Here is a 24,510-nt window from a genome sequence, read left to right on the forward strand (position 1 = left end):
TGATGAGAGGCTGTATTCAGCATATACTTTACCCTTAGGAAAAGTATAGCATAGAATATTCATAAAACAATTTTGTAGAAGAAATACATATTCTTATATTGGGATGACCTTACAGATTTCTGACAATAATAGGCTGTGAGAAGTCTAGATCAGTGACCTTAAATATTTTTGTTTATGTTCCTCCTAAAAAATTTGAAAACTTACTTTCAATAAATACCCCTTTTTATATTTTAAGTATGCAATTTTATTTGTCAAAAGATTTTTTGTTTAGGTTAAAGTGAGTTTCTTTAGAGAGATAAACATTGCATAGATAGAATGCAAAGCATCTCAGAAGTTGAGAGCGGCCTCTCAAAAGATTAAATAACTGCAAAAGATATAAGTATCACATGTAAAATTAAACTATTGCAACACTTTAAAAAATTTATCCAGTGGAATCTAAATATAATATGAATTTATACCTATTACCATCCATTAAAAAATACATGAGTAAGCTATCTTTAGTAGTATATTTTCATTGCATTTCCCCCCTCTGAATTTTATCCTAATGTAATATATATTTAGGCTGGAAAGTCTTTTTGTTTAAATAATATTGATGTTCTATTTATTTATTTTATTATGATTTTTTTTTTTTTTTTTTGGCCATGCTGCACAGCATGCAGGATCTTAGTTCCCTTACCAGGGATCAAACTAGGGCCCTTGGCAATGAGAGCAGGGAGTCCTAACCACTGGACCACCAGGGAATTCCCTACACTGGGAAGTCTTTAATTAATTGTCTTTATTGATTAACTCTAAAAAATATATATGAAAGTAAATTGAAATAGCAATATATTTCCTGTAACTCTAAGGCTCTAAAGGTTAAATTTATTTTTATTGATTTATCATTGTGATCATTAGTAACAGCCAGTTACTCAAAACAGTATAAATGTGTCACAAATTTTGAGAAGTATTAAATATAAAATGTGGAAGTGTATTGAAAATGAATCATTTAATGAGATGGATATAGTCATTTTTCCTGATTAATTCACATTATCATGAATAAGTACTTCTCATTTCCAGAATGAGAAAAGGCTCAGCATATTTTTTATTCTAGGTTTTTTACTTTTATAGATGTAATCAATAAGGGCTTACCTATTAAGTAGATGAGAATACATAGACTTTTGTTACAATAATGTCACTCATTTTTTGGAACTCCTTTTGATCTATTTGTCAAAAATCACATGATGTATTTTGAAAAATTATTTTTGATGATCTAGAATCTGACAACACAGTTTTGCTTTTTCAATTTATGGAAAGCATGACTTGGAAATTACCTGATATGCACACGGGTTTGTTATTCAGTTATTAAGGTCATTCACTTTCCCAAACCGACACCCGTGTTTTGAATTCATTCAGTCTTATGAGTTTTTACGCCTGGAGCAGTGCACCATATTAAGATGCAGTGGAACGTATGCTACCTTTTTGTAAAGTGGAAGAGGACAATTGTGAAAGGGATGGTTTGACTCTTACATGTTCCCAGTCCAATCAATTTTAGGAAAGAAAATATGTGAAGGATGAGGATCCAATTTGATTCCCTTCAAATCATTCTATCCCTTGGGAAGCCTTTGTGAACTTTCAGAGGTAGCAGCAGTCCAGAACCCTACTGAACTATGGGATTTCACTTCCTTTTGACCCTTTGATTATAAGAACTACTGATGTTTCCTTTCTCCTAAAAAGGAAAATACAGCTTCAAAAAACTTTAAAGAGGGTCTCGAAGTGATTGGGGAAAAAATAAATGTAAACTGCAGAGGAGAAAAAGCTCTGCGGTTAGGAAGCCCAATAGGCAATGAGGAGACTGCATAAAAGTGAAATAAATAAAATCCAGTGTTTAAATCTGATTAAAAATGGAAATTTGGGGTTTTAATCTATGAGAGGTGTGTGTGTACACACGCACACACACACACACACCCCTATTGCCTTTTTGTGCCAAAACAGCAGGCTGATATCTGAAGATTTTAAAATCATAATAAGTTATCATTGCATTATCATAGTTTAGGAAGACTTTGAGTAAAGGTGGACTGATGGATGATTGCTTTGGGACAGTGGCTGTTAATCCTTTTAAACACAACTCACAGTAAAAATTTGTGTGAAAAATTTGTGTGTCAAAAAAAGGTTCTTACACATACAATGTGAGATATTCTCTGATATTTTGTCTTCTATCCTCCATCCTCATCTATTAAAGACAGTGCTGGTCAAGAATCACCAAATTTATTTCACAGTCCACGAATGGGTAATGATCTGTAGTCTGAAAATCAGTGCATAGCAAGGTCCTCTGAGAAACAACATTATATCTTTGTATTAAATATTTATTTTAAAACAATCTTGTAAAGAAAAGCACACTTATATTGAACTCATCTCTGCCTAGGAGAAACCAAGCTTTTCATACCCAGAGGATAAAACCAAGATTCCTTTGGTCGCAGCCAACCCCAATTGTAGGCATCGTGCCTAGATGAAGTAGTTTCTGAAATGCTACAGAACAACAGTAAGTAAGAAAAAAAAATCAGCTTAATAGAGAATCAAAGGCCTCATAAGTCAATCTTTTAATTGATGGAATCCTTCTGTTCTGGGATGATAGAAAGTAGGGGTGGAATGGGAGTGGAGGAGGTAGGGAGGTAGGGAGGTTGGGAAGGAGCAAGATTTGAGAGAATAGATGATGTAAGTGGAAAGTTACTGGATCTTCTTCACACAAAGGATCTTCCCAGTAGAGTGCTAGACTATCTATGTGTTCCACACATCTTGTAACTGATAACTGTCCTCACTTGCCTTTTCTCTCTAAGAGAAGAAATATGCAGAATTAAACAAAGGCATCAGCTTCCTAAGAATGTGCTCTTGGAGTTGGCTCGAGTCTGTGAGGGTAATAAGAGAACAAACACATCATTAGGGTGCAATCCAAGCAACCCAAGTTAATGAACACAATAGGAGAGGGCTGTGGGAAGACTGCTGAAGCCAAGAACTGGTTTTAAAAGAAAGGGAAAATATAAATTTCGCATCTACCTATTACTCTAAGGTTCTTTTTACAGTAGGTTAAAAAAAAAAGTTAAAGGCAAATGAAACAAAAAAATCTCTGAGTTACACAATGTTATCACTATCAAATCAAATTACAAAACAAAACATTAAACAGGATTTACTATCCTGAAATGTGTCAGGATTGAAAAAATACCCAGAGTGCCTAGGACTCTAAACACTTAAAACACCTGTAACTAGCAATAGAGAACTTATTGGTCGGATTAAAATTTTTTAAAAACAAAAACATTGTCCTAAAATCCATTGGAGAACCAATTGAAATGGCCCTAAATGGATTCCTAAATGGAATTACCTGGGGGAGCTTTTAGACCATCAGAAAACATAGCCCAATCCAGACCAATTAAATCAGAGTCTCTGAGAATGGGACCCAGGCATCAGCATTGTTTAAAGCTAATAAGCACCCAAAGTTGAGAACCATTGCTCTAGACCCTTCTAGGCACAGTGTCTCCTGTGGACCAGCAGCAAGAGTATCCCCTGGGAAATTCTTAGACATTCAGAACCTCAAGCCCTCCCCTAGACTTACTGAATCAGAATCTACAATTAGACAAGATCCTCAGATGATTCTTGTGCATACTAAACATTGAGAATCACTAATTTGAAAGATCCACACTATCAAATTTTGGTGTTCACTGTGTCCTTAATACTTTACTGTTTCTTGTTTGATGTTGACCTACATCACGGTATTTGGAATGAGCCAACTGGCAGCACCTTCCTTGTTTTACTACCTCTGCATTCTCTGGTTGCTCAGAGTTGGTGCCCTAATTCCTAAGACCTGTAGGGCCAATTCCTCTCTTGATCCTAATTGTGAATAGCCTTGGCCCTTTCCAAGTGAGATCTGGGTGTTGCTAGGATCCTACGTAGAATCCAGTGTCTTTTGCTGAAAACCATATCCAGGACAGATTTTGGTATGCTAATTCTGTTTACTTATTTATTCTTTAGATTAGGCATCAATATTAACACTAAGACCTTGCTCCTACCTTCTCCCTCTCATGGTTTTCTCTTTCAGTTTCTATTGCTAATTCTATTTAGAATGCTCCTCTGAATCCAAAAGAGTGGCTGTAAGAGCAGTTGGCCTTCCTTGCTTATGCTGTTTCTTTTTCAAAAACGTGGCTAGAATACTGAATGCACATGTAGAACTGGATGAAGATGCTACCCAATTGGTTCCACTGGTACTGCCTTTTCCATGCATCTAAGCCTTCTGTGACTTTTCAATTTTGTTTGTCCACCAGCCTACTGGAATGGACTGATAACCATTAAAGTAACTTCTAGAGTAGAATTCTTCCTGCATTCCACTGGAGATGACTTCTAGAACAGAAACCCTTCAGCCCCTGGCCCTGGAACTGAACTTTATAAGGTCCCAGCTCTAGTCTTCCTTTCCTTCTAGCTATATTTGGTTATATATGACCCATAAAACTTCATGTCTCATGCCCAGCTGAGCTCTAACATTATTTATATGGTAGATGGTCAATATATAGCCATCTCAGCTTCATTAGATTTGTAAGGAAATCTCAGAAGGTTTCTATGTATAGGGACAAAGAGGCAAAAAATAAAGGAAGAAATGCAAAAAGAACTCAACCAGAAAAGTCTTTTTTACTGTGTTTCTGGCAAACCTCAGCATATTCCTGGACATATTGTTGGATTGTCCTCGTGTAGATGTACTCTGAGATCCTGGGGAAAACGTGTCTGCAGACACTAGAAGTGAAAGCCTTAAAGGATTCTATGATGACTAACTCCTGTAGTAACAGAATTTGGGGACATGTGCAACTCTGGCTTATTGAAGAAGAATTGATTTCTGAAAGGGAAGATATGAAATTCCTCCAGAAAAGAACATAAGTGTTCATAGGGCATTCACATCATAAGAACAAGATACATAGTTGGTTTAGAATCAGGAGCTTTCAAACTGAACAGCTGTAACCCATTTGGGCAGTCGCGCAAAACAGAAAGTTGGCAGACCAGATAGTCTTTTCGGACATTAAACACAAGATGCTTGGGGCCAAAACCTGTGATTAAGAAATCAAATGTTTTCTTTTTCCCCTTCCAACCTGTTCTCAGACTGTGGAAAGTTGTGTGATTTTTCTTCTCTGACTCTCTGGCTATAGTTACTGAGAACTGCCTGTCTCTTCAGCCACTGGAGGTCGATTCAATTCAATTCAATTCAATCCAGTCTAGTCCAATCCATTCCAATTTAATCCAGTCTAATCTAATCCAGTTTGACTTCATCTACCTCTCTTTGGGGGAGACCTATATGAACGTAAGAATTTAAGTGCCATGGGGGCTGAGATACCAGGTTCTCTGCAGCTCAGCTCATAACATATCTTGACTGTGGTGCAATATCTCTCTACTTCTCTGCTTCCACTGAGGATCTTGAAATCTGGTTTCTATGCACTTTTCTGCATCCTGGATTCTGTTTCCTATATAACTCCCAGTTGTTGTACACCACTGATTTTTCTAATTCATTTGGGCATGACCTGTTGCATTTCTGCCTAACTCTAATGGATGTAACTGACATCCCAACTCTCTCCCCAAGTCTCCTCCCAACTCTTCTGCAGTACCTGTCTGTATCTCTGTCCTTCATTTCAACCTTTCAGACTTTACTTTCTCCTCCCACAGCTTTGGCCTAGTAGGGACCACTTCCTTTCAAAGGGTTTCCTTTCAAGTACACATGCAGAAATATGCATGAGCGTCTGGTGTGAGCCTTTAGTTCAACTTCAGCCCCTAGTGAAGTATGGAGACATAGACACTGAGAAAAGGACAAAAAGGCAAGATTAATGAGAACAAACATCAGAGAAATGCCTTCATGTCTAGAAAATGTTAAGAACTTGCTTTGGCCACATTTGAACCGTTGTATGTCTGGATTTCAGCCTCTTTTTTTCTGGTGTACCTGGAATAGACCAGACTCCCAAGAAGCCTGGCAGCAAGAAGTGGAGGGTTGTAGTGAAAAGTAGCTGCTGGCTCCAGAATCTCATGAGGAAAGGGGTGAAGTCAAAGCTTCTAGTCAATAGGCAAATACCCATGATGGTCATACTAGTTGTTAAAATATGGGAATGCTACCCTGCTAATCAGTAACCAGCCATTGCCCCACGTTCCCACTTACTCCTCTTCTGTGCCCTGATGCCCTGACTGCCCTCATAGGTTCCTCTCATGCCTCCAGCAACGAAAAGGTTAACATTTTAATTTGTGGTTAAATGTTGTGAAAATTCGTTCCTGGATGATGACTCTTGACTCTGGGAGGAATTGAATGTTTCAAACTTCTTTAGGAACCAATAGAAAGTAAATAATTTTTAGGATCATCTTAGGAAGTGCTGTGCTTATAACTTGCCTCCTGAGTTCACTTCCTTAGGGCTGCCCAGATTCATCCAAATCCTTTTGCTTCAACCATCCTCCTCTCTAATTTGGCATTTGACTGTCTGTCTGATGAACTAATCTTGCTGCCCCCTGTCCTCCATCTGTGGAGCCTGCTGTCTCCATTAAGCACAACTTGAAACTCCTTTTCTTCATATAGTCACCTCATCCACTTTCCTGGACAGGAACTGGTTGGTTCCAAATCTGATGAGCAGATTCTTCCCAGATGTTCAATCCATAACCCCACACAGCCATGTGCCAGCTTCTCTGCTGCAGTCACCACAGGCAATCAGGTACCAGTGAAGCCCTCCTGCCATTATCTTCCCAGACAGTATCAGGGAGCTTTGGAATCAGATAGACCTGGGTTTGAAAGCCAACTTCTCTTTACTAACCAAGTTACTTGAGCAAATGACTGACTTTTTTTTTTTTTTTTTGCGGTACGTGGGCCTCTCACTGTTGTGGCCTCTCCCGTTGTGGAGCACAGGCTCCGGACACGCAGGCTCAGCGGCCATGGCTCACAGGCCCAGCTGCTCCACGGCATGTGGGATCTTCCCGGACCGGGGCACAAACCCGTGTCCCCTGCATTGGCAGGCGGACTCTCAACCACTGCGCCACCAGGGAAGCCCTGACTGACTTTTTATAAGGCTATTTTTCTAATCTGCAAAATAAAGGTAGATATTACTTCATAAGAATGAAAAGGAAGAACAAATGAAATGATGCTGTTGTAGTGATACATTTATTTTCTTGGCCTGCCCAGCATGTCTTTAGGGAACCACCCTTTCCTATTCTTATTCTACAAGGTTTGACAATAGGAATGCTCACATGACCCAGGGGACCAGAGTACTTGGCTACAGTGGTTCGTTCTGATATAGGCAGATGACCCAAGTCTAGCCAATTAGAATCTTCCCTGAGAATTTGCTGAAACAATCCACAAAGAGATAGTCTCTTTTCCTGAGTACATTTTGTTTTTTTGTTTGTTTGTTTGTTTTTTAACATCTTTATTGGAGTATAATTGCTTCACAATACTGTATTAGTTTCTGTTGTACAACAAAGTGAATCAGTCATATGCATACATATATCCCCATATCTCCTCCCTCTTTGTCTCTCTCCCACCCTCCCTGTCCCACCCCTCTAGGTCATCGCAAAGCACCGAGCTGATCTCCCTGTGCTATGCGGCTGCTTCCCACTAGCTAGCTATTTTCCATTCGGTAGTGTATATATGTCCATGCCACTCTCACTTCGTCCCAGCTTCCCCTTCCCCGTATCCTCAAGTCCATTCTCTATGTCTACGTCTTTAGTCCTGCCCTGCCACTAGGTTCATCATTACCATTTTTTTTTTTTAGATTCCATATATATGTGTTAGCATACAGTATTATTCTCTTTCTGACTTACTTCACTCTGTATGACAGGCTCTAGGTCCATCCACCTCACTACAAATAACTCAATTTTGTTTCTTTTTATGGCTGAGTAATACTCCATTGTATATATGTGCCACATCTTCTTTATCCATTCATCTGTTGATGGACACTTAGGTTGCTTCCATGTCCTGGCTATTGTAAATAGTGCTGCAATGAACATTGTGGTACATGTTTCTTTTTGAATTATGGTTTTCTCAGGGTATATGCCCAGTAGTGGGATTGCTGGGTCATATGGTTGTTCTATTTTTAGTTTTTTAAGGAACCTCCATACTGTTCTTTGTACATTTTGAATAGACAGTAGGAGAAAAAGTATTATTTTTAAAAATAATTTGTATCCAGTTATGTATTTTGAGAATAATGGTTACAATGGTGTTCTGACACTTATAACCTAGAGTTTTGGTATGCATAAAAGCTCTAACTCTACATATATATGTCATATCAATATATAATTTAGAGCACTAACTTAGTTCTTGATAAATGGTAGCTATATTATTTAATCCTTAGATTAGCTTAAGAAAAAATGGAATTTATTGGTTCATGTGTCATGGAGCTAGGGTGGGGTGTTGAGGTAAAGAACTGGCCTTAGAGACTCCAGGAAGTTTGAGAGTATCACATCTGCTTCCCTAACGACCATTGGCTTTGTGATCCCTACTGTAAATGAGTTATTAAATTGGAACAGGGACATGACCAGAGACAACTTTAGGTCTTCATAATTTCAGTTTAGTAACTCCAGAGGAAAGAGAAGACATCTTTTTCATTCAGTGTCTATGAAGTGTCTTACTGGGTCTTTGAAGACACATTCACAAAAGCACAAGTTCTTAAAACTCAGGTTGGTCTGGCTTGAGTCACTTGAACATTGCTGAACCCATCTCTGAGATGTATATACATACATATATACATACACACACACACACACACGTATATGTGAGTGTGTTGAACTGTGTAATTGACACATTCACCAAAACCATTTGGAGAGGGAGACAGCAGTTCCTAAAGGAAAAGGAGGTATAATTACAAAAGAATGGTGGGAAGGGAGGCTTGAGTAGACCAAAACAGTAAGTATCTCCTATTGATATCATCATCATCACCTTCATTCTCATATTATTATTCTTAATCACCACCATCATCATTACTCTTGCAGGAAGTGTACACGTAACAGTGATTCACTGTCAGACTGATTTTCAGGGGACATTTGAAAGCAAAGGGAGATGGACGTGGTAAAAGCTAACAGTATTTGGCCCTTTTGACAGTAAAAATTGACCTGCCATCTCTGGCAACAGCATATATAGGTGCTATTTCCTTATGAAGAGGAAAAAGCCATAATTCCTAACTTACAGTAAGCATTATCATCCATTTAAAAATATTAGTGTCAGTAGGGGCTGAAGCTTCATGAAAAAAAAATGTTTTAGATATGCAGAAATTTCATGGATCAAGTGCTGCTAGAAACAGTGTCCTCACCTGGAAGACACTCACATACCATGTAACACAGCCTGGTGCACTTTGTGGCTACTTGAAGAATATGAATTCAATGATATTATTGGACCAAAGGAGCAAAGGCAGTATCTTTTAATAGTTATTTTCTGTATGTCACATCTTTGGTAATAAGGTGCCAAAATGGATATTTCTGGCTGTGATTGGTTAGTATCATTCCGTGTACATTAGAAGACATGCCAAATATATTTCTCCATTTTCTGCAGCAATATTTATTTGACTTTATTATGTAATTGGCTTTATTAAAAAATAAGAAAAATAAAATATTCTCTCAGTATAGCACATGAAAGTTGATATGACAACCACTTCTCCTAGTATACTGTGGTTTTGGAAATTCAATAAATGCAGATGTATACTTAGATTCAAAAACGCACATTATAGAATTTCTACTTCATATAAATTAGAAAGTCATTTGGAGCTTTTGGTGATAAACTGTATTAAATCAGCTTTCAAAGAAATAGATTTTTATGAATTCTAAATTGTATGCATTTGGGCCTTCATTGTTTCATATTAACATGTTATCCTTCTTACCAGATGTCTAGTACTTAGTAACATTCATGTTCCTTACTAAAAAAAAAATCTCATTTTTTCAAAGCAGAGCGAGAACCAGTAACACTGCCAGAATTACGTTCTGATTTCAGAAATGGAATAGATATTGCCCATTAGACACCCCTCTTACCTATCTTTGACTCTGTCCCATGGTAGGAACACCAGATTTAGCAAGTAAAAATCTTGGGTGTCCAGTTAAATTTGAATTTCAGATACACGATGAATTTTAGTATAAGTTTGTCTCCTGCAATACTTGGGACATATTTATGCTAAAAATTATTTGTTGTGTATCTGAAACGCAAATTTAACTGGACATCCTAGATTTATTTGCTAAATCTGTCAACCTTACCCAAAAGGACATTACCTGACTCTTTCCTCTAAGACTGTGTGCCCTCCTATTGTTTTTAAATGTGTCTTCCTGCTAAAATATGCACAAGGCAGAGGATCCCAAGCCCATTCATTCTAAGATATAAACCTGTATGCAGCCCTTATGGTCCATCTTAGCTTGCTGATATACCCAACAGAAACATAACTCTGACTCAAAACCAGCCTTTAAGGGAGGCAAATTTTTTCCTGGTAGTCCCTTGAGGTTATAAAGCACATCACACAATAAATCATCTTAGAGGATGTCTTCTTGCCCTGTCTCTCTCCAAAGTCTTGCTCTGTGAGGAATTCCTTCTTACTTTTTTCTTTTCTCCCCAACTTCTCTTCAAACTCCCCTCTCCACTCCCACCCTCCATTATGTTCAGTTATCTTATCTTCCCCAGCCTTCAGCCATTTGCATTCTCACTCATATCCCAGCAGATTAGAGGAAGGAAGAGGTAAAAAGAGGAAACGCTGTGGGTGCAGGTTTATGTTGACATATTTCCCCCACTTACACACCAAACACTACTACAAATGAAATACTTGTAATTATCTTATTGACTTGGATTGAGTTGGATTAACTTTAACCTTCTTCTAACTTTTCTTCCAAAACTAAGATGGTCCAAATTTCTTAAAATATACCCCCTCAGCATTGTTTGCAATTATATTGCCTTTCAGTGTCTTAATTGATGACTTCTAACCTAAAATATAAAATAAGAAAGCTTTTTTTCCTTCTTTTTAGCTAGGAAGGTCATACCAGAAGCCCAGAAATTATTCCATGCAGGCAGAATTCCATATTCTGCCCTCCCTCTGGATAAATTGAGCTTGTCTGCAGTAATTTCTCTGCATTTCCATACCCACACACTTATTACAGCTGCCATCATCCAGCAATATTCTTCCCCACTCATCATCATAACAGCTTATAAGTATTTGATGGGATTAAACAGAGCCAACCTAATTCTGTCACTTAAGCAGCCAAATTCATGAGCCCAGGCATCAATATATGCTGATACAATGTCCAGAAGCCCATTCTTGCTGGCTGTCATCTGAATGGTGTGTGGGTAGGTTTTAAGTTTTGGAGTCAGGTAGACACCCTAGATAGCAAAGCAGGTGAGCTGTGATATTAATAGCTGAATTACTTTGCTAAAATCTGCCCCTGAATTTTTTAAGTTTTGTACAATCTATCCCTGGGGACAGTCAAGTGCAGGCTTGAAAATAGCTGTTTACCTTTTCATTTGCCCAGAGTAAATAATGATTATTTCTGGGTATGGAGAAAAAAAGTGTTTGTTTACTTTATGTTGCTGACATTGATACCCACATCCCAGCAACCACCAAGGGAAGGTAGGCTGGAAAAGCCTTTGTTGGAAAGGAAAACAGCAACAACAGTAATAACAACAATTATAACAATTTAGTATTAGCAATAGTATATCCCATAGTTCAAATTATCAGCCTGATGTATTTCAAAACAATGGTACAGAGACAAATTTGAAAATGTGATTTTTTTAAATACTGTACTACTGAAGGCTTGACTATATGCATTTGGAGGATAAAAAGGTTATTGACTATAATTTATAGCAGAAAGAAAGCTATCCTGCATTTCTACATGCAATTTCTCATTTTGTAAGTGATGTGGCTCTAACTTTGTCAATGAAACAGGTAGCATGTACAGAGTAGAATAACACCCAGTTGAAAAATTGTTAATTTAGCCAAATGATATTTAAAAATACAGTGTAGTGCCAAAAAAATAATGGATTCATTTCATTTCATGGATCTGTAGCACATTCTTTTTTTTTTTTTGGCATTTCTTAGTTTTTTATTTTTTATTTTTTTTTTCACCCTTTTGCCAATTTTATTGAGGAACTGTGTCAAGAGCAGTCAGCTAGACAGATTTTGGCAACTTTAACCCTTAAAGTAGTGCTATAGACTGTTTGTGTCCACTCTTCCCCCCAAATTAATATTTATTTTTATTAGTTTCTGCTTTATAACAAAGTGAATCAGTCATACATATACATCTGTTCCCACATCCCTTCCCTCATGCATCTCCCTCCCTCCCACCCTCCCCATCCCACCCCTCCAGGCGGTCACAAAGCACCGAGCTGATCTCCCTGTGCTCTGCGGCTGCTTCCCACTATCTATCTACCTTACGTTTGGTAGTGTATATATGTCCATGCCTCTCTTTCACTTTGTCACAGCTTACCTTTCCCCCTCCCCACATCCTCAAGTCCATTCTCAAGTAGGTCTGTGTCTTTATTCCCGTTTTACCCCTAGGTTCTTCATGACATTTTTTTTTTAATTCCGTATATATGTGTTAGCATACGGTATTTGTCTTTCTCTTTCTGACTTACTTCACTCTGTATGACAGACTCTAGGTCTATCCACCTCATTACAAATAGCTCAGTTTCGTTTCTTTTTATGGCTGAGTAATATTCCATTGTATATATGTGCCACATCTTCTTTATCCATTCATCCGATGATGGACACTTAGGTTGTTTCCAGCTCCGGGCTATTGTGAATAGAGCTGCAATGAACATTTTGGTACATGTCTGTTTTTGAATTATGGTTTTCTCAGGGTGTATGCCTAGTAGTGGGATTGCTGGGTCATATGGTAGTTCTATTTTTAGTTTTTTAAGGAACCTCCATACTGTTCTCCATAGTGGCTGTACCAATTCACATTCCCACCAGCAGTGCAAGAGTGTTCCCTTTTCTCCACACCCTCTCCAGCATTTATTGTTTCTAGATTTCTTGATGATGGCCATTCTGACTGGTGTGAGATGATATCTCATTGTAGTTTTGATTTGCATTTCTCTAATGATTAGTGATGTTGAGCATTCTTTCATGTGTTTGTTGGCAGTCTGTATATCTTCTTTGGAGAAATGCCTATTTAAGTCTTCTGCCCATTTTTGGATTGGCTTGTTTGTTTTTTGCTATTGAGCTGCATGAGCTGTTTATAAATTTTGGAGATTAATCCTTTGTCCGTTGCTTCATTTGCAAATATTTTCTCCCATTCTGAGGGTTGTCTTTTGGTCTTGTTTATGGTTTCCTTTGCTGTGCAAAAGCTTTGAAGTTTCATTAGGTCCCATGTGTTTATCTTTGTTTTTATTTCCATTTCTCTAGGAGGTGGGTCCAAAAGGATCTTGCTGTGATTTATGTCATAGAGTGTTCTGCCTATGTTTTCCTCTAAGAGTTTGATAGTTTCTGGCCTTACATTTAAGTCTTTAATCCATTTTGAGCTTATTTTTGTGTATGGTGTTAGGGAATGATCTAATCTCAAACTTTTACATGTCCCTGTCCAGTTTTCCCAGCACCACTTATTGAAGAGGCTGTCCTTTCTCCACTGTACATTCCTGCCTCCTTTATCAAAGATAAGTTGGCCATATGTGCGTGGGTTTATCTCTGGGCTTTCTATCCTGATCCACTGATCTATCTTTCTGTTTTTATGCCAGTACCAGACTGTCTTAATTACTGTAGCTTTGTAGTATAGTCTGAAGTCAGGGAGCCTGATTCCTCCAGCTCCGTTTTTCGTTCTCAAGATTGCTTTGGCTATTTGGGGCCTTTTGTTTTTCCAAACAAATTTTGAAATTTTTTGTTCTAGTTCTGTTAAAAATGCCAGTGGTAGTTTGATAGGGATTGCATTGAATCTGTAGATTGCTTTGGGTGGTAGAGTCATTTTCACAATATTGATTCTTCCAATCCAGGAGCATGGTATATCTCTCCATCTATTTGTATCATCTTTAATTTCTTTCATCAGTGTCTTATAATTTTCTGCATACAGGTCTTTTGTCTCCTTAGGTAGGTTTATTCCTAGATATTTTATTCTTTTTGTTGCGATGGTAAATGGGAGTGTTTTCTTGATTTCATTTTCAGATTTTTCATCATTAGTGTACAGGAATGCCAGCATTTCTGTACATTAATTTTGTATCCTGCTACTTTACCAAATTCATTGATTAGCTCTAGTAGTTTTTTGGTAGCATCTTTAGGATTCTCTATGTATAGTATCATGTCATCTGCAAACAATGACAGCTTTACTTCTTCTTTTCCAATTTGGATTCCTTTTATTTCCTTTTCTTCTCTGATTGCTGTGGCTAAAACTTCCAAAACTATGTTGAATAAGAGTGGTGAGAGTGGGCAGCCTTGTCTTGTTCCTGATCTTAGTGGAAATGGTTTCAGTTTTTCACCATTGAGGACAATGTTGGCTGTGGGTTTGTCATATATGGCCTTTATTATGTTGAGGAAAGATCCCTCTATGCCTACTTTCTGCAGGGTTTTTATCATAAATGGGTGTTGAATTTTGTCGAAAGCTTCCTCTGCATCTATTGAGATGATCATATGGTTTTTCTCCTTCAACTTGTTAATATGGTGTATCACATTGATTGATTTGCGTATATTGAAGAATCCTTGCATTCCTGGAATAAACCCCACTTGATCATGGTGTATGATCCTTTTAATGTGCTGTTGGATTCTGTTTGCTAGTATTTTGTTGAGGATTTTTGCATCTATGTTCATCAGTGATACTGGCCTGTAGTTTTCTTTCTTTGTGACATCCTTGCCTGGTTTTGGTATCAAGGTGATGGTGGCCTCGTAGAATGAGTTTGGGAGTGTTCCTTCCTCTGATATTGTTTGGAAGAGTTTGAGAAGGATGGGTGTTAGCTCTTCTCTAAATGTTTGATAGAATTCGCCTGTGAAGCCATCTGGTCCTGGGCTTTTGTTTGATGGAAGATTTTTAATCACAGTTTCAATTTCAGTGCTTGTGATTGGTCTATTCATATTTTCTTGTAGCACATTCTTGATCAACTATTTTCCTGATGATTTATCACAACTGGCTCTTCCTATGGCTAAAAATTACCTTTTAAACTGGAACATATATTTGCATAATGCAAAGATATTATTTGACTCTGATGATTTTATCTTTCTAAAGTATTCTGGAAGATTAATTGGTAGAATACTGAGCCATATGTGGACTATATTGATGGGGCTCATGTACATATGAAAAAAATGTTAAGCCAAAAATTTAAAAGCTGGACCCAAAAGAAAATGTGCAAATTGATTACAACTATGTAAAAGTATTATACACATCAGCAAAGAATAAAAATAGGTTTGGAGAGTAATAATCTAATGCTCATTAGGAGTGTGTGTACAAAGTTTGATTTATAACACTTTAATAATAAAAAACATCCTAGAAGGAAAAGCGCCAAGACAACACTAGTTTTAAAATAAAGTGTTGTGCTATTGAAACATGCGTATGTAGCCAAAACAATTTATTACTAGGGACGGATTAGAGATATAGTAGTTTTAGTCTTTAAAAAAAAGCAATAGACCAAGATTGATATTTTAAAAATTTACTTAGAAACAAAACTCTAGTGGCTTCCAGGATCCCATGTGCCAATTATCCCCTCTGAACCATTTTTACAGACAACTTACAACCTCCCTAAATTATAGGTTTATGTGGAAAAATAAGGGGTGGTTGTATAATAAGGAAGCTGACAAATCTTTAAGTGTAACAGTACTAGTTATTGCTACTGTAATTTATGCACAGATACTGATTCTAATTAAGTAATAGCAGAGGTTGCCTTTAAATTTATGAGGCTATAATCAGCTCCCTTGTGCTCAGTAAATGCCACAGCTACAGCCTGTGGTGTTAATTTCACACTACAGTGGAAACTAGTGGTTGTTGCCAAATATGCTCATAAGTTACAGGCAATTTGGATTATTACTGTAGTGTGTGCTGCATCGAGCAATGCACCACTCATAATCACTTTTTAAAGTCATTATTGAGTGTTTGTGTATGATAAGTCTTCTGACATTGACAAGGCAGAGTGCCGTAGCTTGCCTTTCCCCGAAGTCATTTCCAGATAAAATAAATATGCTAAGTCCTCTGGAAAAATAATAATATAAGAAGCTCCCACTTCCTCAGCTCCCTAGCTATTTCTGGTACATGAGAGCTGGAAACTTAGGATTTTTCCTATAAACTACCCTGTGTATGATGTTTCCCAAAGGAGAGCACCTGATATGGGGTCACTTCCCTTTGGGGATTTCATGAATTAATGTGATGGGGTTTCATAAGTGCCACAAATGGAACTTTCTGGCAAAACTGCATTCTGTTCTTTTCCACTTTCCTGAAGCTGGGTGTGAACTAGAGAACCCTCGCTGTGAGGTTTAATGCTAGTTACTTTCCTCAAAACATCACATAAAAGATGAGAAGTGAACAAACCAGCTCACACAAACACAGTATCTTCCTCTTTCTTTTACCTTCTCCCTTCTATTTTAGAGAAGTTCCTCTTGACACTTGGGTTTTAGGAAATTCCACCTACCACTACATCATATTGCACATCTTATTCTTAAATCCGCAACGTTGGAGTGGCTCCTTATGGTCCAACGGTAAATGGGTCCAAACGCCAGCTGTTGACGATAGGGGTCTTCTTTGTGACTGAGTGAAGATTGCATTAATCCCAGGGACAGCATGCTCTGACTGGTGGCAGGGACCACAGATTTGTGTTTGGAATATGGTCACATCATTTCCTAAGGAACCCAGTAGGCTCCAGTGCAATCAACAACATAATAGGAGCACCATGTTCTCCTCTTAGGGGGCAAGCACAGGAGGCAGATGGCTCCCCAGGTGATGTTGTTTTAGACCTGCCAAAATCAAGATGCAAAGAGCCACCGAAACTAGTCCAGTTCCACTGTCTCATTGTATTCTTACAAATAAAATGACACAAAATATCAGGTATTTCCTGTATGGCTTTTCATTATTTGCCAAGAGAGGATTCTTTAAACATCTGAAAGATCTAGGATCCTGGAGTTGAAACTGCTCTTTTGGTGATGGGCTATCCATAGAAAGGTGGCTTCAGCAACCTACTGCCAATGCCCTGTGGAGATAATAGGTAATCATTATAGAAAAATGTGTGTGTGTTTGTGTTCTGATTCCTCTTATTAACTGACATTCCAGGGGCAGAAACTGTGGTCTCGTAGTGGCACATAATCACAACTTTTCTCCACTTAATTTGTGACACAAAAGGACAAGTCTCTCTTCTAGTGTTGTACAGACACACATAACAAAAAATCAGGTCAATAGCTTTATTAACAAAAAGGCTTTAGGAAGAAAAACTGCAGTTGTACATTCTCCTCATTCAGTGAAGATGTGCAGCTTAGCTTTCCGGAGGGAAAATGGAGACTGTTAATAAATCCCACTTAACAACACAGACAGGGTCATAGTCTGTCTGTGGTGGCCATGGAGGTGCACCATTCAATCCCTCCTAGAGAGAACCTCTTGAGAAGCATTGTCAGCTGAGAGCTTCTGCCGTCACACCTCTGGACCCGCCACAGCATTCGTGCCAAGACCATGGTCTTCCCAGACAGCACTCAGCAAATGGCCATGGTGGGGATATTAGAGAAGGGCCATTCCCACTTGATATAGGACTCCTCTGATGGGCAGGATGTGCTCAGGGGTTCCTCACCAGCCTGACCACAACTTTTACAGAGCTGCAGTGCAGTCTGAGGCTCATCCTGCTCAACCCGCCTTCCTCCCCTTTTCTTTTTTCACAGTCGTGAGACCTACATCACCATTTGAAGTCTGTCTCTTTCTAACGCTGCAGTCTTGTCCTTTTGCCATACACGTCTCCAGATATCACCAAATGTCCACTGGATGAGAACCACTGGTAGAAAGTAAGAAAGCTTCCCTAAGGAGAGTAAAGCACTTGTTCCCCTGGGCTCCTGTGGCACTTAGTTTCATTAAAGCACTTTTTATGCTTAATTGTCACTGTTTAGCTGTCAGGTTCTCCCACTAGATTACAAGCTCCTCTAAAGAAACTGTCTTTTGGGCTTCCCTGGTGGCACAGTGGTTGAGAGTCTGCCTGCCAATGCAGGGGACACGGCTTCGTGCCCCAGTCCGGGAAGATCCCACATGCCGTGGAGCGGCTGGGCCCGTGAGCCATGGCCACTGAGCCTGCGCGTCCGGAGCCTGTGCTCCGCAACGGGAGAGGCCACAACAGTGAGAGGCCCACGTACCACAAAAAAAAAAAAAAAAGAAACTGTCTTTTGTGTTCATTGTATTTCTCCAGTTCTCTTTGGCTCTGTTTAAAAGGTGCTCATTTAAATGTCGAACAAGGGAAGAGAGGGAAGGTAGCAGGAAGAGAGGAACAGAGAGGGAAGGAGGACAGAAGCAAGCAGTTAGGCAGCTCAGGAGGCAGGACAGAGTGACTCCATGGTTCACCGTTCCTCTGCTGACCAAAGCGGACTACGATGTGTTTGTACTTTTGAGCCTATTCATTCCAAGTTCATTGCTTCCCATTTGGGCCTTCCTGCATTCCTTCTTTCTATATTATTAGTTTGTTAAGGAACCATTCATTTATTATACTTCAAGTGTTGAAAATCCTCTTTGGTTTTTGGACCTTGTCACGGTCTCATCTGCCCACTCTGAGGCCGTTACCAGGCAACAGCTGGCAGCTTGTGGTCCCTCTCCAGTAATTGACAGCAGTTAGCCATCAATAACGTGATCTCACACACCAGGGCACTGCTCCAGAGGGTGAGTACTTTTTATTTTGGATTAACAAAATATTCTGAACAGTGGATGGTCCCAAATGGAAAGGTAGTTAGGAATGCAGTCAATTAACTTGGATGATGTCATAATCCACGAGTGGCAGAAGAAGTGGAATTCCAGCCCTTTCCTTGCTCAGCTCTTCTGAGGGTGATTAGCAGTGTTCCAAGGCCTTCAACAGGCTATTGTGTTCTATTTCTCTAACAGTAAAATAGGCCTTGGAGATTTGGAAAAGAATTCATTTATTAAAATTATTGAAAACTCAGACTAGCAGGAATGAGAACAATGCTGGTAGGCATAGCAGAATTATACTAGTGCCTGCTTTGGCTCATCTTGCTCTCAAAGCCTGTGTTCTTCGCAATAGCAGATGTAGACATAGAGAGGCAAAGGAACTCTGCGCAGGCATGGGCCAGGTATTACAACCTACCCTAGAAGCCCTCCTAACCCACGCACTAACTGGTTCTTCTAAATCTCTTCCCTAGATAGAGGTTTGCCAAGCTTAAAAAAGTTTAACTTCTAGAGTTCTTAGTCTTTGATTTTTTTTTTTTTCAGAGCCTGCTGGGGGCGGGGGAGGTGAGGAGTTATTTATTTAGTTTTTTACATCTTTATTGCAGTATAATTGCTTAACAATGGTGTGTTAGTTTCTGCTTTATAACAAAATGAATCAGTTATACATATACATATGTTCCCATATCCCCTCCCTCTTGCGTCTCCCTCCCACCCTCCCTATCCCACCCCTCCAGGCGGTCACAAAGCACCGAGCTGATCTCCCTGTGCTCTGCGGCTGCTTCCCACTAGCTATCTACCTAACATTTTGTAGTGTATATATGTCCATGCCTCGCTTTTGCTTTGTCTCAGCTTACCCTTCCCCTCCCCATATCCTCAAGTCCATTCTCTAGTAGGTCTGTGTCTTTATTCCTGTCTTACCCCTAGGTTCTTCATGACATTTTTTTTTCTTCTTAAATTCCATATATATGTGTTAGCATACAGTATTTGTCTTTCTCTTTCTGACTTACTTCACTCTGTATGACAGACTCTAGGTCTATCCACCTCATTACAAATAGCTCAATTTCGTTTCTTTTTATGGCTGATAATATTCCATTGTATATATGTGCCACATCTTCTTTATCCATTCATCCAATGATGGTGGACACTTAGGTTGTTTCCACCTCTGGGCTATTGTAAATAGGGCTGCTATGAACACTTTGGTACATGACTCTTTTTGAATTATGGTTTTCTCAGGGTATATGCCCAGTAGTGGGATTGCTGGGTCATATGGTAGCTCTATCTGTAGTTTTTTAAGGAACCTCCATACTGTTCTCCATAGTGGCTGTACCAATTCACATTCCAACCAGCTATGCAAGAGTGTTCCCTTTTTTCCACACCCTCTCCAGCATTTATTGTTTCTAAATTTTTTGATGATGGCCATTCTGACTGGTGTGAGATGATATCTCATTGTTTTGATTTGCATTTCTCTAACGATTAAAGATGTTGAGCATTCTTTCATATGTTTGTTGGCAGTCTGTATATCTTCTTTGGAGAAATGTCTATTTAGGTCTTCTGCCCATTTTTGGATTGGGTTGTTTGTTTTTTTGTTATTGAGCTGCATGAGCTGCTTATAAATTTTGGAGATTAATCCTTTGTCAGTTGCTTCATTTGCAAATATTTTCTCCCATTCTGAGGGTTGTCTTTTGGTCTTGTTTATGGTTTCCTTTGCTGTGCAAAAGCTTTTAAGTTTCATTAGGTCCCATGTGTTTATTTTTGTCTTTATTTCCATTTCTCTAGGAGGTGGGTCCAAAAGGATCTTGCTGTGATTTATGTCATAGAGTGTTCTGCCTATGTTTTCCTCTAAGAGTTTGATAGTTTCTGGCCTTACATTTAAGTCTTTAATCCATTTTGAGCTTATTTTTGTGTATGGTGTTAGGGAATGATCTAATCTCAAACTTTTACATGTCCCTGTCCAGTTTTCCCAGCACCACTTATTGAAGAGGCTGTCCTTTCTCCACTGTACATTCCTGCCTCCTTTATCAAAGATAAGGTGACCATATGTACGTGGGTTTATCTCTGGGCTTTCTATCCTGTTCCATTGATCTATCTTTCTGTTTTTGCGCCAGTACCATACTGTCTTGATGACTGTAGCTTTGTAGTATAGTCTGAAGTCAGGGAGCCTGATTCCTCCAGCTCCATTTTTCATTCTCAAGATTGCTTTGGCTATTCGGGGTCTTTTGTGTTGACATACAAATTTTGAAATTTTTTGTTCTAGTTCTGTGAAAAATGCCAGTGGTAGTTTGATAGGGATTGCACTGAATCTGTAGATTGCTTTGGGTAGTAGAGTCATTTTCACAATATTGATTCTTCCAATCCAAGAACATGGTACATTTCTCCCTCTATTTGTATCATCTTTAATTTCTTTCATCAGTGTCTTATAATTTTCTGCATACAGGTCTTTTGTCTCCTTAGGTAGGTTTATTCCTAGTTATTTTATTCTTTTTGTTGCAATGGTAAATGGGAGTGTTTTCTTCATTTCACTTTCAGATTTTTCATCATTAGTATATAGGAATGCAAGAGAGTTCTGTGCATTAATTTTGTGTCCTGCAACTTTACCAAATTCATTGATTAGCTCTAGTAGTTATCTGGTAGCATCTTTAGGATTCTCTATGTATAGTATCATGTCATCTGCAAACAGTGACAGCTTTACTTCTTCTTTTCAGAATTGGATTCCTTTTATTTCCTTTTCTTCTCTGATTGCTGTGGCTAAAACTTCCAAAACTATGTTGAATAAGAGTGGTGAGAGTGGGCAACCTTGTCTTGTTCCTGATCTTAGTGGAAATGGTTTCAGTTTTTCACCATTGAGGACGATGTTGGCTGTGGGTTTGTCATATATGGCCTTTATTATGTTGAGGAAAATTCCCTCTATGCCTACTTTCTGCAGGGTTTTTATCATAAATGGGTGTTGAATTTTGTCAAAAGCTTTCTCTGTATCTATTGAGATGATCATATGGTTTTTCTCCTTCAATTTGTTAATATGGTGTATCACGTTGATTGATTTCCATATATTGAAGAATCCTTGCATTCCTGGAATAAACCCCACTTGATCATGGTGTATGATCCTTTTAATGTGCTGTTGGATTCTGTTTGCTAGTATTGTGTTGAGGATTTTTGCATCTATGTTCATCAGTGATACTGGCCTGTAGTTTTCTTTCTTTGACATCCTTGCCTGGTTTTGGTATCAAGGGGATGGTGGCCTCGTAGAATGAGTTTGGGAGTGTTCCTCCCTCTGCTATATTTTGGAAGAGTTTGAGAAGGATAGGTGTTAGCTCTTCTCTAAATGTTTGATAGAATTCGCCTGTGAAGCCATCTGGTCCTGGGCTTTTGTTTGTTGGAAGATTTTTTATCACAGTTTCAATTTCAGTGCTTGTGATTGGTCTGTTCATATTTTCTATTTCTTCCTGATTCAGTCTTGGCAGGTTGTGCATTTCTAAGAATTTGTCCATTTCTTCCAGGTTGTCCATTTTATTGGCATAGAGTTGCTTGTAGTAATCTCTCATGATCTTTTGTATTTCTGCAGTGTCAGTTGTTACTTCTCCTTTTTCATTTCTAATTCTATTGATTTGAGTCTTCTCCCTTTTTTCCTTGATGAGTCTGGCTAATGGTTTATCAATTTTGTTTATGTTCTCAAAGAACCAGCTTTTAGTTTTATTGATCTTTGATATCATTTCCTTCATTTCTTTTTCATTTATTTCTGCTCTGATTTTTATGATTTCTTTCCTTCTGCTAACTTTGGGGTGTTTTTGTTCTTCTTCCTCTAATTGCTTTAGGTGCAAGGTTAGGTTGTTTATTTGAGATGTTTCCTGTTTCTTAAGGTTGGATTGTACTGATATAAACTTCCCTCTTAGAACTGCTTTTGCTGCATCCCATAGATTTTGGGTCGTCGTGTCTCCGTTGTCATTTGTTTCTAGGTATTTTTTTATATCCTCTTTGATTTCTTCAGTGATCACTTCGTTTTTAAGTAGTGTATTGTTTAGCCTCCATATGTTTGTATTTTTTACAGCTCTTTTCCTGTAATTGATATCTAGTCTCATAGCATTGTGGTCGGAAAAGATACCTGATACAATTTCAATTTTCTTAAATTTACCAAGGCTTGATTTGTGACCCAAGATATGATCTATCCTGGAGAATGTTCCATGAGCACTTGAGAAAAATGTGTATTTTGTTGTTTTTGGATGGAATGTCCTATAAATATCAATTAAGTCCATCTTGTTTAGTGTATCATTTAAAGCTTGTGTTTCCGTATTTATTTTCATTTTGGATGATCTGTCCATTGGTGAAAGTGGGGTGTTAAAGTCCCCTACTATGAATGTGTTACTGTCGATTTCCCCTTTTATGGCTGTTAGTATTTGCCTTAGGTATTGAGGTGCTCCTATGTTGGGTGAATAAATATTTACAATTGTTATATCTTCTTCTTGGATCGATCCCTTGATCCTTATGTAGTGTCCTTCTTTGTCTCTTCTAGTAGTCTTTATTTTAAAGTCTATTTTGTCTGATATGAGAATTGCTACTCCAGCTTTCTTTTGATTTCCATTTGCATGGAATATCTTTTTCCATCCCCTTACTTTCAGTCTGTATGTGTCTCTAGGTCTGAAGTGGGTCTCTTGTAGACAGCATATATATGGGTCTTGTTTTTGTATCCATTCAGCCAATCTGTGTCTTTTGGTGGGAGCATTTAGTCCATTTACATTTAAGGTAATTATCAATATGTATGTTCCTATTCCCATTTTCTTAATTGTTTTGGGTTTGTTATTATAGGTCTTTTCCTTCTGTTGTGTTTCTTGCCTAAAGAAGTTCCTTTAGCATTTGTTGTAAAGCTGGTTTGGTGGTGCTGAACTCTCTCAGCTTTTGCTTCTCTGTAAACGTTTTAATTTCTCCATCAAATCTGAATGAGATCCTTGCTGGGTAGAGTAATCTTGGTTGCAGGTTTCTCTCATTCATCACTTTAAATATGTCCTGCCAGTCCCTTTTGGCTTGCAGAGTTTCTGCTGAAAGATCAACTGTTAACCTTATGGGGATTCCCTTGTGTGTTACTTGTTGTTTTTCCCTTGCTGCTTTTAATATGTTTTCTTTGTATTTAATATTTGACAGTTTGATTAATATGTGTCTTGGCATATTTCTCTTTGGATTTATTCTGTATGGGACTCTCTGTGCCTCCTGGACTTGATTAACTATTTCCTTTCCCATATTAGGGAAGTTTTCAACTATAATCTCTTCAAATATTTTCTCAGTCCCTTTCTTTTTCTCTTCTTCTTCTGGAACCCCTATAATTCGAATGTTGGTGCGTTTAATGTTGTCCCAGAGGTCTCTGAGACTGTCCTCAGTTCTTTTCATTCTTTTTTCTTTCTTCTGCTCTGCAATAGTTATTTCCACTATTTTATCTTCCACGTCACTTATCCATTCTTCTGCCTCAGTTATTCTGCTATTGTTCCCATCTAGAGTATTTTTAATTTCATTTATTGTGTTTCTAATCATTGCTTGATTCATCTTTAGTTCTTCTAGGTCCTTGTTAACTGTTTCTTGCATTTTGTCTACTGTATTTCCAAGATTTTGGATCATCTTTACTATCATTATTCTGAATTCTTTTTCAGGTAGACTGCCTATTTCCTCTTCATTTGTTAGGTCTGGTGGGTTTTTATCTTGCTCCTTCTCCTGCTGTGTGTTTTTCTGTCTTCTCATTTTGCTTCTCTTACTGTGTTTGGGGTCTCC

General features: G+C 38.3%; 1 long non-coding RNA gene across 1 annotated transcript in view; it reads left to right on the forward strand.

Annotated features, from left to right (window-relative positions):
• Nucleotides 1–24,510, forward strand: part of LOC308619048 — a 306,591-nt gene that overhangs the window by 179,203 nt on the left and 102,878 nt on the right. The window contains exon 3 of the long non-coding RNA XR_014016115.1: nucleotides 2,402–2,518. This is a non-coding gene — a long non-coding RNA (uncharacterized lncRNA). The remainder of the gene's footprint in view (nucleotides 1–2,401; nucleotides 2,519–24,510) is intronic.

Source organism: Mesoplodon bidens (assembly GCF_964165515.1).
Source record: "Mesoplodon bidens genome assembly, chromosome: 6".
Lineage (NCBI taxonomy): Eukaryota > Metazoa > Chordata > Mammalia > Artiodactyla > Ziphiidae > Mesoplodon > Mesoplodon bidens.